The sequence below is a fragment of the Desmodus rotundus genome, chromosome 13, assembly GCF_022682495.2.
Source record: "Desmodus rotundus isolate HL8 chromosome 13, HLdesRot8A.1, whole genome shotgun sequence".
Taxonomy (NCBI): Eukaryota; Metazoa; Chordata; class Mammalia; order Chiroptera; family Phyllostomidae; genus Desmodus; species Desmodus rotundus.
In genome coordinates, this window is record NC_071399.1 from 90,202,609 (window position 1) to 90,218,663 (window position 16,055).

Below are 16,055 nucleotides of genomic sequence, written 5' to 3' on the forward strand. Positions count from 1 at the left end.
TAAAGTCGTAAAAGGATACTATTGATAAAATAGATAAAAATGCAAAACATCTATGTGTTAATCCAACAAAATTAAATGTCCAACCCAAAATGGGAGTATTATCTAAAAGCAAAGCCACATCTTCCCAGTTTCTTATTTTTATTTAGTTTGTGTTTATATTTCAACAAAGTGGACAGTAGCACGTGAGACTGAGGGCAATTTGTACCACTAAAAACTTCGTTTCAGGAAACTTGTGTTAGCTTATAGTACTTATTTATATTACCATAGCAATATTATGATTAGCTCATAATATCTAAAGAACACAGTGTAAATCTAGAATCTAAAAAATCAGCCCACTCACTTTAAGCTCAGTTTTTACCTTTAGTAAACGTCAGGAGCTACCTAAATGAGAAGCTCTGTGTAATTACAGGCCCACACAATGTCTTCCTACTCTTCTCCTACTGTCCTTGACATTGGAAAGCTCCAAGCAAGCATCAACAGCAAGGTCAGGAAGGGGAAGGCCTAGAGACAGAAGCGGTGGGCTCAGATGAGTTCAGCCTAAATAAAGGGCAGGCACACAGGCAGGGCGAGTGTGGGAGTGTGGAGTCAGCTCAGGGCTTTCGGCACCATCAGTGCGTAGGTAGACGCCTCCCACGGGGATCCTCCCCTTGAACTCCGGGCTCGAGTATCTTACTGCCTATTGGACATATGTCCAGTGGGCATGACAACGTGACACATCCACATCAGACACTGGTTTCCCCAAACCTGTTCCTCCCTGCTTTGCCTCGTCTCAGAAAATACACTTTCCAATAGCCCAGGCTACACAACCTAGAAGGCACCTCTGGTCCTACACTTCCTTATCTTTAACCTATTAGCAAGTTTATTCCAATAGCTACACCACCCTGTTCTAACTCACCGTCTTCTCCCTCCTAGACCTCTGGCTATTTCCCCAGTGGGTCTCCCTGCTTCCTCTCTTGTCTATTTATAATCAAAAGGTATTTGGACAGAATTTTTGTAAACGTCAAAAGCTGCCCATCAAATCTGGAACAAAATCTAAAATTCTTACCTTGTCCTCACTGCATGACATGTTCCTGACCTGCAGACATCTGTCACTTATCTTCGCTCCAACCACACAGCAAGCTTGGGAGCCCTACGCCAGCCCTACGAGCTCTGGCACACGCTGTCGGTGCTGTGCTCACCCCTCTGCCTGGGGTGCTTTTCCGCCAAATGATCGCACATCTGGCTCCCTCCTGTCTTAAGTGCCTCGGTTTATGAATTACTTCCTCAAGAAGTCTTTCCTAACTGCCTCCCGTAGAGCAGTTCCTCCATTCCGCCCTATCACAGCACCTTGCTTAATTTTCATCATAGGAGTTCTCACTTCCTGACATTTGTTTAGCTCCCTCAGTCATCCCCACCCCTCCCCAGGCTCTAAACCGTGACGGCGGTGGCCTTGTCTGTCCTCTGCCAGGTCACAGAGTTGCACACGGGGGCTCAACAGAGGTTATGGACTAAAGGGACAAATCCAACAGAGTGGAAGTCAAGTCATGGGCTGGAGAAACAACTTCTGTGATGGGTGCAACTGCTTTATTACTGTGGCAGAGTGACTCACACAGGAATAGAGGTAAACCCACTATTCACCTCTAAAAATCACGTGTCCTAGACATGTGCAATCTTTCCTACCTAACACTCACAAATAGACCCCAAAAAGTACGTGTGAAAATTCTCCGAGAAATCCTTGGGTTTTGTTGACTGGGGGCCTTCCACCCAAGGTCGTGCCTTTTGGAGTGATGCACACGTGTCCACGTGCCACCCCGAAACCACAGCACAGGCTCCAAATCCTCACTCACAGAATACCCCAGAATGCAGCGGGAACCGGCGGAACTTGCTGCCCCGAAGGGCTTTGTCCCCCTTCTCCTGCCGCAAATCTCACCGCGTACCCCATTTCTCTCCATCGCACGTCTTTCTTCCTCCAAAAATTGTTGGTGTTATTATTACACAAGAAAAGCAAGACTCTGTTTTTATAAAATGGCAAAAACATACTCATGGCCTCCCACTGCCAGATGCGGGGTCCTTTGAATGAGAGATGGTTAGGTACAAAGATAAAATCTATTTCCAAAAACATTTTACAGGTAGAGAAATCAAGTTGCAAAGCTTACCATCATTTCTATGGAGATTTTCCTATGGAGGGTAAGCACAGGAGGCAAAGGCCCTGGAGACAAAGAGCGAGCCCAGGACTCACCCCCCAAACCATTGCAGACGGGCCCTTGCCCGCCAGTCGGTGGTGCTGGGTGCTGTGGAGAGCGACCCCATCAGCAGGGCCACTGCAGGGACACAGTACCGCCTGCAAAGATGCAGCCTTTTCAAGCGGGTTGGGTGGCTGAGTTGGGCATGAGCCCCCATGACCTGAAAGCACCTCACAAAAGTCTTTCACACCGTAAGCAGCCTGCACTTCCATGGCAGATGTGCAGCTTTAGCTCCTGACACCCCTCACGATGTGAAAGGCACTCCGTGAACACTCATATTCAGGATTTAGGATCTTCTCTGCCCAGCACTACCAACTGAAATGTAAGTGGGGCCATCACAGCAAAGACTCATCTGAAACGTTATGTCCCAGGGAGGCCTCCCGGCCTCCGTAAAAATAATGGCAACTGTCCCTTCCTCCCTAACAGTCTCCCCCCACCTTGCCAACTCTTATTGTTCTCCTTACTCCTTAGCATGCACCCCCATTTGATTCAACCTCAATGACGGACACCCCTTAGAATGTAAAATCCCAAAGAACAAGTTTTTTTCAGTTCGTATCTTGGATGCTGCTCTGTGCCCAGAACCTAGAACAGAGGCACAGAATAGGTCTTATTCTGAGTATCTGAGCAAAAAAAGGAACAAGCAAATGAACAGTATCAAAGCATAGTTATGTCAAAAAGAAGTGAAGACCGGATGTCACCCTTTGGACTAGGCTGGAGTCCGTGACCGGAAATGTCTGCCAGCCATTCCCTTAGAAAGGGTGTTAGAGATTAGAAACCACAAACACGAGTTGAGGGCGAAAGGTAAATCTCATTTCTATGAACTTGACGGTGTCTTCCTGAGCGTGCCTAGCAACAAACAAGCGCCAGCGACCAGAGAGGGAATGGGTCTTTAACCACGCGGGCGCGCCGTTTGGTTGACACGGCTCCCCAGATCCTCTTCACCTCGTTTTGTAACCACTTCCCTTCTTTAAACCAAGGTTCATATCCCCAAAGATGCTGACACACTGAGACTATCACATATCCGACAGAAACCCTGAAGACGCTTGACCACGTGACGTCACAGCTGCCCCCAGCGTGGCCGGACACTGCGTGAACTACAGTTTCACACACCTGCACCTTCATCACGGAGTGTGCTGAACACCGTGTCCTCACACAAAAGCCCCAGGAAGGAAACGCTGCAACGGTGACGTCACATGGGCTCCCCTGCAACCAATGCGCCCTGGGGCAGGGACCCTTAACTGTGAGGGTCTGCTGTCAGAGGAGCACAGAGGAAGGGCAGAACGCAGTGAAGAGAAACAGGTGGGGTGGGGTGAGAAAGCAAAGACCCAGTGAAGGCAAAGATGAAGGAACGCCGGGTATTTTGTCTTAAAATACTGCTTGGTTGCCCAAGACACACAAATGACAACTTCCTGTGGACACTGACTAGGTCACCCTTCCCACTCTCACTCTGCGCAATGACAGCTTGCGCTGTTTCAGGTTTTATTGGGCCTGAGAGCCGTCCCCCAGGGTCTCTCCATTAGTAATCAGCAGCAGACGAACAACAAAAGTCTGACACCTGATCCAAAGCCCTTTGCACTGCTATTTACATGTTCCATTTGGGCTAAAATTAGCAGAAAATGCTCCACGTCTTGTTAGCAAAGTAATTTAAAAATGATCCCCATCAGCTGTGTCACCAAACAGGCTTAAGAATCACACAGCTATTTTTGATTTTACGTTGTTAGAATAGTTTTCCCTAGAATTTTATGATTACACCTTCCTATTTATAAAAAAAAAAAAACCTTTGCACATGCACCTCTGATGCAGAAGTATTTATTTCTGAGCCTCACATATGCGCAGCTATTCTAAGGCATTCTATAATTACAAGGCACACATGGAAATGGCCTTTGTTCTCACTTTCCAATGAATCCTCTCGTGTCCTGAAGGTGCACGCCGGCCACTTCGCAGAACACCGCTCAAGTCCCATTCAACTTGAAACTTTCCACATCAAAACGTGATAACAAACAAAAAGAGATGCATATAATAAGATAACTAAGCCTCAGAAAAATTATTAATACAAAAACTTATCCAAAGTAAGGTAGGTACCTGCACTGGAAAAATGGCTAGATTCCCATGTGTGAGCAAAATAAAAAGGGGAGCCATGTTGGAAAACCGTGTGCAGCTCCCCCGGTGGTTAAACATACAGTTCCCGTCTGACCCAGCAATTCCACTCTTGGGTGTGTGCCCGAGAGGAATGAAGGCATGCGTTCACACAAATATTTGTACGTGACTGTTAGTGACAGCATTATGCATACATATCTCTCTGTGTGTGTATATATGTACACACATATATAATGAATATATATATATGAAATATCCAGAATAGGCAAGCCCATAGAGACAAAAAGTAGGTTGCTTGGGAGACAAACACTCACAAATAGAGACAAAAAGTAGGTCGCAGGGAGAGGGGGATGGGAAGCTAGGGGGTCATGGGCAGCGGGTACAGAGTATCTTTTTGAGGTTCTAAATGTTCTCAAATCCACCCTGGTGATGACGGCTCATATCTGTGAGTATGCTGAAACACCGTGTTATACACTTCCGTGGGTGGTTAATTGTATGTTATGTGAATTCTATGTGAATCTCAATAACCCTGTCAAAAAATGAAATGGGAAGAAGTCCCATCTCCCTTCCAAAAAGTGTGGGAAGCCTAGAGAGTGCTGGCATGTCACAGGTTACAGACGTCAAAGGAACGCAAGGCGGCCGTCAGGCTGCGGACGAAGGCATTAGAAGGTAGAGGGGGAAACAGTGACTAAATAAAGGCTGTGGACTTCAGAAGAAAGATTCATCCTATATGAACCCCAAGAAGGAATTTATCTGCTGAGATGGACTCCCCATAGTCAACTGAGGCACCCTGTTTTATGAATCATAAGATCCTAGGGCCACATGCTAACAAGGGATTCTCACATACACTGTGTACCAGGAAGACCTCACGCTGAACTCTGGCTTCTCTTGTTACACCATCTGAGTCAACTCTTATAAGGGAGTTCCTAGTTTCCTGTTTTTGACCAAGGGGCTAAGACTGCCCCATCCAATCAGAACTGCATAATCTGCATGCCTCATTTACATAAAACAGACCTAATTGGGAACTTGGATGGGAACTTTAGCTATAAAAAGCATCCTCTCCTTTGTCTTGATGGACTACAATTAAGGTTTCTATTGGGTTGGCCAAAAAGTTCCTTTGTTTTTTTCCATACAATGGCTCTAGCAATGCTTAGTTACCTTTAACTTCATTCGAAACAATTTTGTTAGATTGTATTGTGACAGTTGTCATATCAGTGTGCATTTTTAAAAACTTATCAAAATTCGTGAATTTTTGTGCAGCTATTTTAATATTGAAGATGGAAGGAAATATGCAACATGTTCAGCATATTATGCTTTATTATTTCAAGAAAGGTAAAAACGCAACTGAAATGCAAAAAAAGATTGGTGCAGTGTGTGGGGAAGATGCTGTGATTGATCGAATGTGTCAGAAGTGGTTTGCGAAGTTTCTTGGTGCTATTGACATTTTGGCCAAATAATGCTTTGCTGTGGGGCTGTCTGGTGCATTGGAAGATGCTCAGCAGCACCCCTGGCCTCTACCCACCAGAAGCCAATAGCAGGAAACAGCCAACATACTCAAAACATCCAAATCAATAAAGCTGTTGGTGAAAATGAAAAATGTTTCTCTTATTTATGGAAAAAACTAAACAGATTTTTTGGCCAACCCAATACCAGAATCACCTGTGTCTTCTGAGCTACAGCTCCTTTTGCTAAAGCAAATGTTTTTTTTTACAAACTTTTATTTACTTATTTTTAGAGAAAGGGGAAGGGAAAGATAAAGAGAGGGAGAGAAACATCAAAGTGTGGTTGCCTCTCATGCATCCCCCACTGGGGACCCAGCCTGCAACCCAGGCACGTGCCCTGACTGGGAATCAAACCAGCAACCTTTTGATTTGCAGGCCGGCTCTCAATCCACTGAGTCACACCAGCCAGGGCGAAATAAATGCTTTTTATTCTTTCTTAGAGTCTAAAGTTAATTTTGGTGTACAAGGGAATACTTTATAAATGTGCCTAAAGTAGGACCCTGGGCAGGAGGCTCAGTTGGTTGGAGTATCGACCTGTACACCAAAAGGTTGTGGGTTCAATTCCCTGTCAGGGCACAGGCCTAGGCTGCGGTTCAATGCCTGGTTGGAGAGCATACAGATTGCAACTGATAGATGTTTCTCTTTCCCTCTCTGTCTCTCTGTCTCTCTCTCTCTCTCTCTGTGTGTCTCAAATCAATAAGCATATCCTCAGGTGAGGATTAAAAAAAAAGTGCCTAAAATAAGTATAGAGAGGAGAGAGGAAGTCCAAGTAGAAGTGAAAATGCCACAATAAAACTGTGCAGAAAAATAAAAGTAAAACACAAGGGCTGGTACAGGCAGGTCCCCAGTGTGGTGGCTGGCCGGAACCGGGCACTGACTGCCAGACCCTGCTCGAAGGGCTTTGGGCATCCTTCCTCCCCTTTAAACCAGCGCTGCCAGGGAGGTTCTGCAGTCCGATGTGCACGTGGGAAGCAAAGTCAAAGAGGTTAATACTGTGGTTACGTTTGGTTAAGTGGCTGTCTTTTAAAAAGGATTGACAGAATGTCTTGAATTTGCCTTAAAATAACACAGTGGGAAGTGCTGATGGGGAGTATCCAGGAAACACTATCAATCAGATTGGTAACTGTTAAAGGAGGGGGAAGGCAAAAGTTCAAGACTTTTCACCTACAAGATTTCAAGCGGCTGTCTGTACCAAAGCTGTCTTCTAAGAAAAATTTCAAAATAAAGAGGGAATAGGGAAGTACTTTATGTATATTAAAAGGACTCAGCTCTTTTCTGACCCATTATACCTTGGTGGTGTAAGGATAAAAGTAACCCCCCTCCAATTTTCATCACCTGAAATCAACTAGAGACAAGCACCTGTGGACTGTGGGTGCTTTTTCCCACGTTGCCTAGGAAGGGGAGCACAGCTCGCCACCCCAAATGTGCCCCTTTGGGATTTTGACTACTTTAGCCTGGTTAATTTCAAGAAACAACAGACACGGAGAAGCTCTGAAAAGTGAGCAGAAGTTACCCTTCATAAATGGACATTTATCCAAGGACATTTGGAGGGGAAATCTCAAGTTTTAAAAGTGTTTCCCTCACAGGACCAGGAAGCAGGAGATACCTAAACCTGTACAAGAGATTATCAGTGGAGAAAGCATGGACTTGAATCTGCCTAACAATCTTACTCCTGATTCCTCTGCTCTTCCCGGAACCGCCCCTAACTGACTTTTCACTCCCAATGTATTTGTCTTTAGCTGAAAGTAGTTTTTAAGGTGGTGGCTTCTGCCATGTTGGCAGTTACTCAGTTTTGCTACAGAAGGCAGACAGGTGATTGAACTTCCACTGGTTTTCCTCGTTCTCAGCTGTCTCGGGTCAATTTGATTATGAGACCAACCAGAAGAACCTAGAAGGGCAGAGAAAAATGTTTCCTCCTGACATCTGAAAAAAAAAAACCTTTGAGGTTTAACTTATGTTTATCTCTTTTAATAAATGCAGGGCAAAGGATCCACAAATAGAAGTAAAGTTATTTCAGGGGAAAAAATTTTTTTCAACTTAACTCTTGGGCAAATCACATGAGGCGTGTAGTTAATTTTGAAACTGTGTAGAAATTTTCTTTCTTCGATATAACCTTTTCTCTGCTCTTTCCTCTTGATTCAAAATGGCCTTGTCCAGCCCAGGAGCAGCGTGACTCACCTGCCTCCCTCTTTCCTTGCACGTCCACTCCCCCATCATTACGCCTTTAAGACAGTGAGATTCTGCTCAGCATCACACAGCCTGAGGATCAAGGCTCAGGTCTGCTGGCTGCAGACACAGGGTTTCAGGATAACATGTAGGTCTCAGTGGTGCTTCAGCTCCACACCCAGAAAGGCAGAATGGCCCTACCAACCTCGTCCTTGCAGAGCTGGACGGAATGACACCATGGCTGACATCAGGACCCAAATGCAACGATGAGCAACCCCCTACCCTCGCGTGGACCCACCCATAGAGCCCCTGACTCTAACTTCCTCAGTCATTGTGATTTACGATTTTCCCCCTGTATAACCTGCCCCCTAGAACCCATCAGGCAGCCAATCGCAAAAACCTAGCTCACCTGTGCCTCCGCCTAGACTTGCTGCCATTCCCTTAAATAAACCTTTACTTTCTTTGGGGCAAACTCCTTTTCGCATTTCATTGGGCTTTGATACCTGCAAGTCAGCAAACCCCTTCAGTTCGGGAACGATTTCAGCCTCTATTCATTGGCCATTCTCCAGCCTAAAGTTACCAATGACAATACTTGACCCTAAAACTTCTTTTTATCTCTGAGAATTACCTGAGAGAAATCACTAGCTATGTCATCTTGGGCAGGTCTCTCTGTGCTTCAGTTTCTTTACGGGATTGTTGTGAGAACGAAATGAATACATAGTATACATAGTATACTCTGACACATTAGCATACTCTAAAAATTAGCATTATCACCACCATCAGTATGACTTTATAAAGATAGCTCAGTTTAAGTCAGCACAATTAAGGAGATCTAGTTTTATTTCCCAACCTCTTTTCTTAAAAAAGATTTTATTTATTTTTAGAGAGAGGGGAAGGGTGGGAGAATGAGAGAGAGAGAGAGGGAGAGAGAGAGAGAGAGAAATGGATGTGAAAGAAAAACACCAATCGGTTGCCTCTTGCAGGTGCCCCTTCCAGGGTCCGAACCCCCCGACCCAGGCATGTGCTCTGACAGGGAATTGAACGGTGACCCTTCACTTTGCAGGAAGACACCCAACCAACTGAGCCACACAGGTCAGGGCTAGTTTCCAACCTCTTGATCCTTGATCCTTGAACTCCTGCTTGTTAATGAAAGTGGCAACGCCAGCCAGAGGCCTTACGTGGAACCCTGAGCAGATACAATATGTCACACAGTCACTAGTGCCCCTCACCTTTATGATCTCTGGCAGGCTGGCCGTGCTCACCTATAAATAACTGCCTACATTGTAACAGTAGCACATCCAACCCTGCGAACCTCTCCTTTCTTTGCCTGTGAACCGAAACTTAGTAACAAGGGAAACTATTCAAATCTGTCACAGCTATTATTATTTGTGTGCCTTCGGATGAGTGAGGCAAGGGGAATATACCCTTCTGGAGCTTTTTTACCTATCTTCCTGTAAAGTCCATGCGAATGGAAATGCTATTCTTGGATATTTGACCTCTGCACTGACGGAATTTTCCGTGTCCGAAATCAAGAACTCCAACCTCAGAAAGCAAACGATGTTTTCTGACGTCAAGGGTCTCAGGGGAACAAGTCTAATCAAATCTAAAGTCCCCAGAGGCCACGACTTTCAATTTCCCATGCGTTCCTGGCAGCCCCGCCCATCCGTACAGGCCCCACCCACAGCGGAGGCCAACGGCAAGTGTCTGTCCCCTGGCGGGACGCAGCGAGGGGCGGCCGTTCCGCAGGGTAGTGCGGGAAGAGGAACTGAAACACGGAGAAACAGAGGGGCCGGGTCTCTCTGGGCAGGTGATCTGGAAAACTCCAGCCCAGCCCTGAAGTCGCTGCCCTAACTGTGTGTTCCCAACAAGGTTCTGTTGGTGGCCAGGAGGCAGGTGTGGGCAGCAATGTGGTGACACCTGAATGTGCAGAGAACAAAACATACTTTTCAAAACACGCGCCTCCGTCCAGATATCCGCTTCTCACACCAGCTACTGACGTTCAAGTGCAAAAGGAAGTGCAGTCCTAGTCCGCCCGAGGATAGAGCCTAAGAAACCCACGTTTCCCGAGCCCTCGGTTCTTTGCGCTTTCCCGCCACCCTTCAACGCCGACATCCTTCCAAATGCCACTGTAACAACACGGCAAGGGCAGCTCTTGAATGCACCCTTCCCTTCGAGCCTTGATTTCTATCAGGGCGAAGTAACTGCTCCCCCGGAAGTTCCGCACGTTCCTTTAGCTGCCTGTCAATCGCGCAGGGGGTCTGCAGCAAACCCCGCCGCGCGGTCACCGGCAGGGCGGCGGGGAAAGGATGCGAGGCAGCAAGCAATTCCGCTTTTTCAGCTGCTGTCTCAGCAGGTGCGCTCGCTCCAAACCAACGCTATGTGCTTTCGTGCTCCAGCCCAGCTCGGTTAAGTTCAGGAGGGGGTCCCCCGCGGGCGCACTTTTGAGGAACCGAGAAGAGCCACCGAGACAAAAGCACAGCACCTGGAACCACGCCGGGCGCGCGCTTCGTGCTGAGAGTCCTCCTGCGCCAAAGGGGCTGGCGTTCGCCTGCGGCCCCCGCGGCCCCCCGCCCAGCACGGTCGCCTTCCCTTGCAAGTCGACCCCTGCAGAGGGGCCGCTGCCCGCGTTTCCTCAAGGCCCGCAGAACAGCCCCGACCTACCGTGGGGCCCCTCGGGGATCCGGCGCCCCTCTCAGCACCCCAACTCTCCAGCCACTCCTGCGCCTACGCTGTACCTCGGCTCCTCTCGCAACACCAGCCCCGCGCGAGTCGCCAGCAGGTGGAAAGCTGCACCGGGCGCGCTGCCCTCCGCTCCCGGCTCGCGCAGCTCCAGGCAGTGCTGCGAGAACACCCTGCTCCCCGGCGGCACTTGGAGGGACGCTGCGCCCCGACGCCACCACGCCCCGCCCCGGCCCACCTAACCCCCGCCGCCCCGGCCAGCAGAGACGCTCCCCGAGAAGCGAAGCGCGCTCCCGCGCCGCCAGCTCGAGGGAGGGGCACACCTCCGAATTCCCACCCTCTCCCCTCCTCAGGGGAGCAGGCCCTGGCTTGCTTAGGAGAGTCGCTGGAGCTTGGTGAGACCAAAGCCCATCACACTTCCCTTGGTTCCTTAGCTTTGTCCCTTGTCAATCTGGGGTTGTGGCACCATCACAAGTACTTTGGGTTTCGTGTGCCGGGTGACCACCGCCCCCCCACCCGCGAGCTTGGCCTGAAGAGGTCAAGGAACAGTGCCTCGTGGTCGCTGTGGCTTCCGAGGAAGAGAGCAGGAACCAATTTCACAAAGCCAGGTGAAGAGGAGCTGTCAATCACCCCGGCTTGTAGCCGTCAGACTGGACGGAGCTTAGACCTAAGGGAGCTCTGGACATGTGGGGCTCTGTCTCAGGATTCAGATTGCCCCAACCGTCGGGGAAGGCTTTGTATTATACCAACTCAGAAAGAAGGGGGTGTGGGGTGTGCCCCACTATTTGCCGAGTTTCTGCTAGGCCGGGCACTTTTCCTCATTATCTTAAGCGGTCCCATCAACATCCCAGAGAATGACGGATCCTTTGTCAACATCCCAGAGAATGACGGATCCTTTGTTCCCATTTTGCGGAGCAAGCACCTGAGGGAGGTGAGGTGACTTGCCCTTGGTCACACAACGAGCGAGCCGCAGAGCCAGGCTCTGAAGGCACTCGTATCTAACACCAACACCCACGTCACCAGCAAGGCGGGAGAATAACGAGACGAAGGGGCCAAGCAAGAGCCTGTTTCAGGGTATTAAAGAGAGGAATTGGGAAGATGCCAAGAAAAAGAATCTTAAAACAAGAGCAAATGTCATGCAAAGTAAATCGGCGAGTCTGCCAGCCAAACAACGACAAACTGGACCAAGGTGACAGACTGGACACAGGCCACGGCAAGAACAGCATGCTTGGAGGGAGACCAGGAGATCTGGGCCCCCACGGTGGGATCTAGTTAGTTCCCTCTGACATCATCTTACGCAGAACCGCGGTAGTCGGGCCTGTGCCCTGTCATGTGTGAGGCAGCCTGCACATTGGACCCCCCACACAGGACATCTAGCCGCAGGTAAAGGAGGCCCAGAGTCTGGGAGGGCAGCTCTAGAACTAACGACGGACGTTCAAGGACAGTTTGCAGATCAGGACCACCCGCTGGAAATCTGCTCTGTCTCCCGTGGGATCTGGAAGCCGCATTTCCCTGTGCGCTCAATGCTGAGGGATGGGCTTTCCAAGGCAGCCCGATGGCTCAGTCGACTCTGAGAAAGTCACTGGTCATCACGAACTGAGCACCAGGCAGGGAAAGTAGAGGCTACTTTGGTTTCAGTTTTCATGAGGAAAGTCATCTCCCAGATCTCATACTCTCCCAGACTCAGGGCTCCAGTGCAGGAACAACTTACCACTTACTTCAGCCAGCCTGGGCCACACTCTGCACCCATCGGTCACACACAAAGCTCCACGGTGGCCAGGACAGCCTCTTAGGAGACAGGAGCCTGGCAGCAGCCTGCCCAAACCATGCCAGGCTCCACAAGCCTCGGTTTGTGCCGCAAGCAGAGATGCGACCCTGTGTCTGAGCGAAGCTGGTGGAGTCCGCAAAGGGGAACTCAGTCGCTGTGCAAAACAGGAAGGAGCTGGATGAGATGAGCTGCACAGTAAGCTACAGGAGGGAGTGTTGTTGCCACACAGCCGTCTGAGACAGACGGATGACCCAGAGTGAGAGAAAAGCCCAGGCATGCTCGAGGGAGGGAAAGAACTGGGGGAGGCTGCATGTGGCTGGTCTCGGCTCCTTTTCCTCCCGTCTGTCTGCCTGTCTGTCAGTCTGAAACATCCACTGTCCACAAGAAGACACATTTGTTTAATTTCACTTACATGAGGAACTAGAATGGGCACATACATAGAGACAGAAAACAGAATAGTGTCACCAAGGGCTGGGGGAGGGGAAATGGCAGTTACTGGTTTATGGGCACAGGGTTTCTGCTGAGAAGTGAAAATTCTGGGGATGAATCGCGGTACTGGGTGGACATCGGCTGGGCATGTACTTCATGCCATTGACTCGTATACTTAAAAATGGTTAAAATGGTAAAGCTACATATATACAATTTTATGTTATATATATATCACCATAATATTTAAAATCTATTATCATGATGTAATGCTTCTTTGGAGTGAAAGCAGTATGGTAAGAGGGGCCTCTACCCCTGGAGGTTCTTTCCTTGCGTTTTTATCAACCTTGCCCTGTCCTGTGGTCCTTTAGGGGTGTCCGAGCCCAGTTTTGGGTTGTGGCACTCCCCCGTTCAGGAGGAAGAACAGTCCTGCCATTTTTGCTATTGGCTTCTGCTGGTGACAGGTCGTTGGGGAGCGTATTCAGAGAGGCGATGCCCTGAAAGAGGCACTTTACCTTTAAGAGGTAAAGTTAACGCAACAGGACTGGGGACTCAGGTGAAAATGCGGTTCTCTTCCAACCATTCCGGATACCAGGCACACCAACCCCACCAGGACAGGAAGCTCTGACCCGAGCAAGGGTCTGCCTTCCCCCTGGAGTTGGCAGGACAGGAGCTACGTGCCTTTGGTCTAACAGATACGCAAACCTGTCCTCAGTCCTCCCCTCCCCTCTCTTGTTCCACAGTTCCCCGTTTCACTTTGAAGCTGCCTTTCGCCGGGCTAGCAGACACCAGAAGCTGCACCTGGGCTGTGGTCTGTGTTCACGAGGACAGATACGGAATCCAGAGAACACTGGGGGCTCGCATGAGTGCGGTTGTCAACAGCCATCTGCTGGTAGAACTACAAATACTACGGTGTTTGTGTTCTGTCTTGCCCACTAGATCGTGGGCCCAGGAGGGCCTTACTCAATTCTGAATTCCTTCCCCCACACCCCCCGCCCCCACCCCAGGACCTGGTCCTGTACTTCATCTTCGGGGGACTGTTGATCTCAAACCAATTTTCAGTTTCTCCTTTTGCTCCTGCCTCCTTTACCCAGAAAACGGCGACAGCCCCCGATGGCTCAGAGAACATTCTGCATGTTTTTCTACCTTTATACATCATGCCATTGACCACATCTTACATTTTTTTGCATCTGCTTCCCCAGACCTGACCTGGTGCTTCAGGGGCTCTGTCTCACATTTCACTAGTTTTTATAGTAGCCTTCTGGCCCAGTTTAGACCGTTTCCCAAGACCTTTCCACCTGAACTCTTTGATAAGGAAAGGTCAAAACCCCTAGATAAAATCCTGTGTGGCTGGTATGGAACTTTCTCCATCACTCTGGTGCTGAAAAAAAAAATTACCTTATTTTTCTAAAATTTTTCAAAATCGAATTAAGTTGACTTGGTATCCATACTTGAATAAGTGGCAAGAAAAAAAAGCTGTGACGTGTTGGAGAAACTCGCCCCTCCCCCAAGTCGCTCGAGAGCCCGGGTGGGTGTATGACGTCGGCGGGAGGATTTCTGGACTTTGCTCTGTTGGGGTCACTGCTGAGATCCTCACGTATGACGTCTATTCACGGGAGCAGTTTCATCCCTCTAAGCCAGGGCTCAGGGATCCTTCCCCAGGCTCTTAGGGGTTCAGTCACTCAGGATCCAAATGCAGCCCCTTCAGGGAGTCTGTCCTTTGTCACACACCCTCTCCACCCTTTCCATAAGAAAATCCCTTTTTCTCAGCTTCCACTTGAAGAAGGTACTTTCCACTCAGGTACCTCCTGCCTCTCTGCTTGTAATACCACAGAAACACAATTCAGCTAAACACAAACACATCTCTGAACTCTGCCTGAGGGAGCTCGAAGCCCTGCCAGCCTCCTAGGGGAGGTGAGAGAAAAGGGGTCTCATTTAGTCAGGGAAGGAGCTCGGTGATCTCAGCGTTACATGTTCTCACAAGGGACACCTGTCCTCTCTCATGAGAGGACCCGGGCCACCTCTGCGTACATGTCTCCCTGCTTTGGCTTGTGCAGACTGGTCTGAGCAGGCACGCCAGCGATGCGGAGTGATGGAGCATGTGGTCATCAAGAGCTGGTCATCCACTGTATGCGTGGCCATCGGTCCTGGCCTGGGACAGGCTGAGCCTGGGTCAGAAATTTAACCGACTTAAATGACTCATTCCAGGGGACATCCAGTATAAGGAGGGATGAAAAAAACACTGCTTGAATCAAAGAGTAGAAACTCAAATTCAGGGAAGACCTAGCACTATTTTGTCTTTAATTCTCGTATGACCCGATGCCTGGTTCATCCACCGCTAAGTAACGAGGAATTAAATATGTTCATTCTAGAACCGGCATTACGTTAACATAACTACAACCCTGTGGTTAATGCCGACCACGAGAGAACCCTGCCGCAGCGCAGGTTAAACAGACAAGAGCGTGTTCTGATGTCAGACACACAGTCCGTGTTCCTGGCGCTGCCACATAACCACTCCCTTACCTCGTGGGATCGCTGAGAGGATGACGTGAGCGGGTACCTGGCCCCTGGCTCCTGAGGGACAGGTGTTATCAGTAGCAGCAGTAGAAAGTCAACAGGTCAAAACCTGCACCACCCCAGAATCATCATAATGTTTGTCTTTAAAGCCATAAAAAAAGGACCTTAGAAAGCCTGTCCCTGAAAGCAGTCAAAATAATACGGGGTGTCTGGTTTACATTTCCATACTTTCTGCTCCTTCCCACAGCGCTTTTTAATTTCTTAGCCTTGTTTAAAGTTCTTTGTGGGGTGTCCTAAGGCCATCTTGCTAGTTCGGCTTTGCCCCCCTATTTTTGGTGGGGTTTTCCATGTTGTATCCTAGATTCTCCTCTCCATTCTCCATCTCCCCCTCTTCTGCAGTAGAATTCACTTTGACCTTGAAGGATGTTTGCCTTCAGGTTGTTGAGAGGAATCACACTCTTCTTTCCTGCCTCTCTTTTTTAAGAATAATCGAATATTATCAGTAAAACCATAAGCATCAAACATCACCCACTAAATTAACTATGTTATCTACTGAGGAGTCACTTTATTCAGATCACAGTTAGGAACTCTAAGACAGAATTGGAAACTCAAAAAAAAAAAAAGGAAAAATTAAAAAGCCTTTGATATTGTCCCCAAGGTATTTACAACCTAATAGCA

At 48.6% G+C, this 16,055-nt stretch overlaps 1 protein-coding gene across 9 annotated transcripts in view; it reads right to left on the reverse strand.

The window, feature by feature from the left end:
* Positions 1 to 12,591, reverse strand: part of RUBCNL (rubicon like autophagy enhancer) — a 35,904-nt gene extending 23,313 nt beyond the window's left edge. For 2 of the 9 annotated variants that reach the window (XM_024570254.3, XM_053916827.2), the window contains exon 1: positions 12,378 to 12,591. The gene's annotated coding sequence lies outside the window, so the exon portion shown is untranslated. Of the gene's footprint in view, positions 1 to 381; positions 502 to 1,045; positions 1,232 to 10,648; positions 10,872 to 12,377 lie in introns of those variants that run through there. The other 7 variants (XM_053916829.1, XM_053916832.1, XM_053916833.1 and 4 more) reach the window with 6 other exon arrangements.
* Positions 12,592 to 16,055: the final 3,464 nt, after the last annotated feature.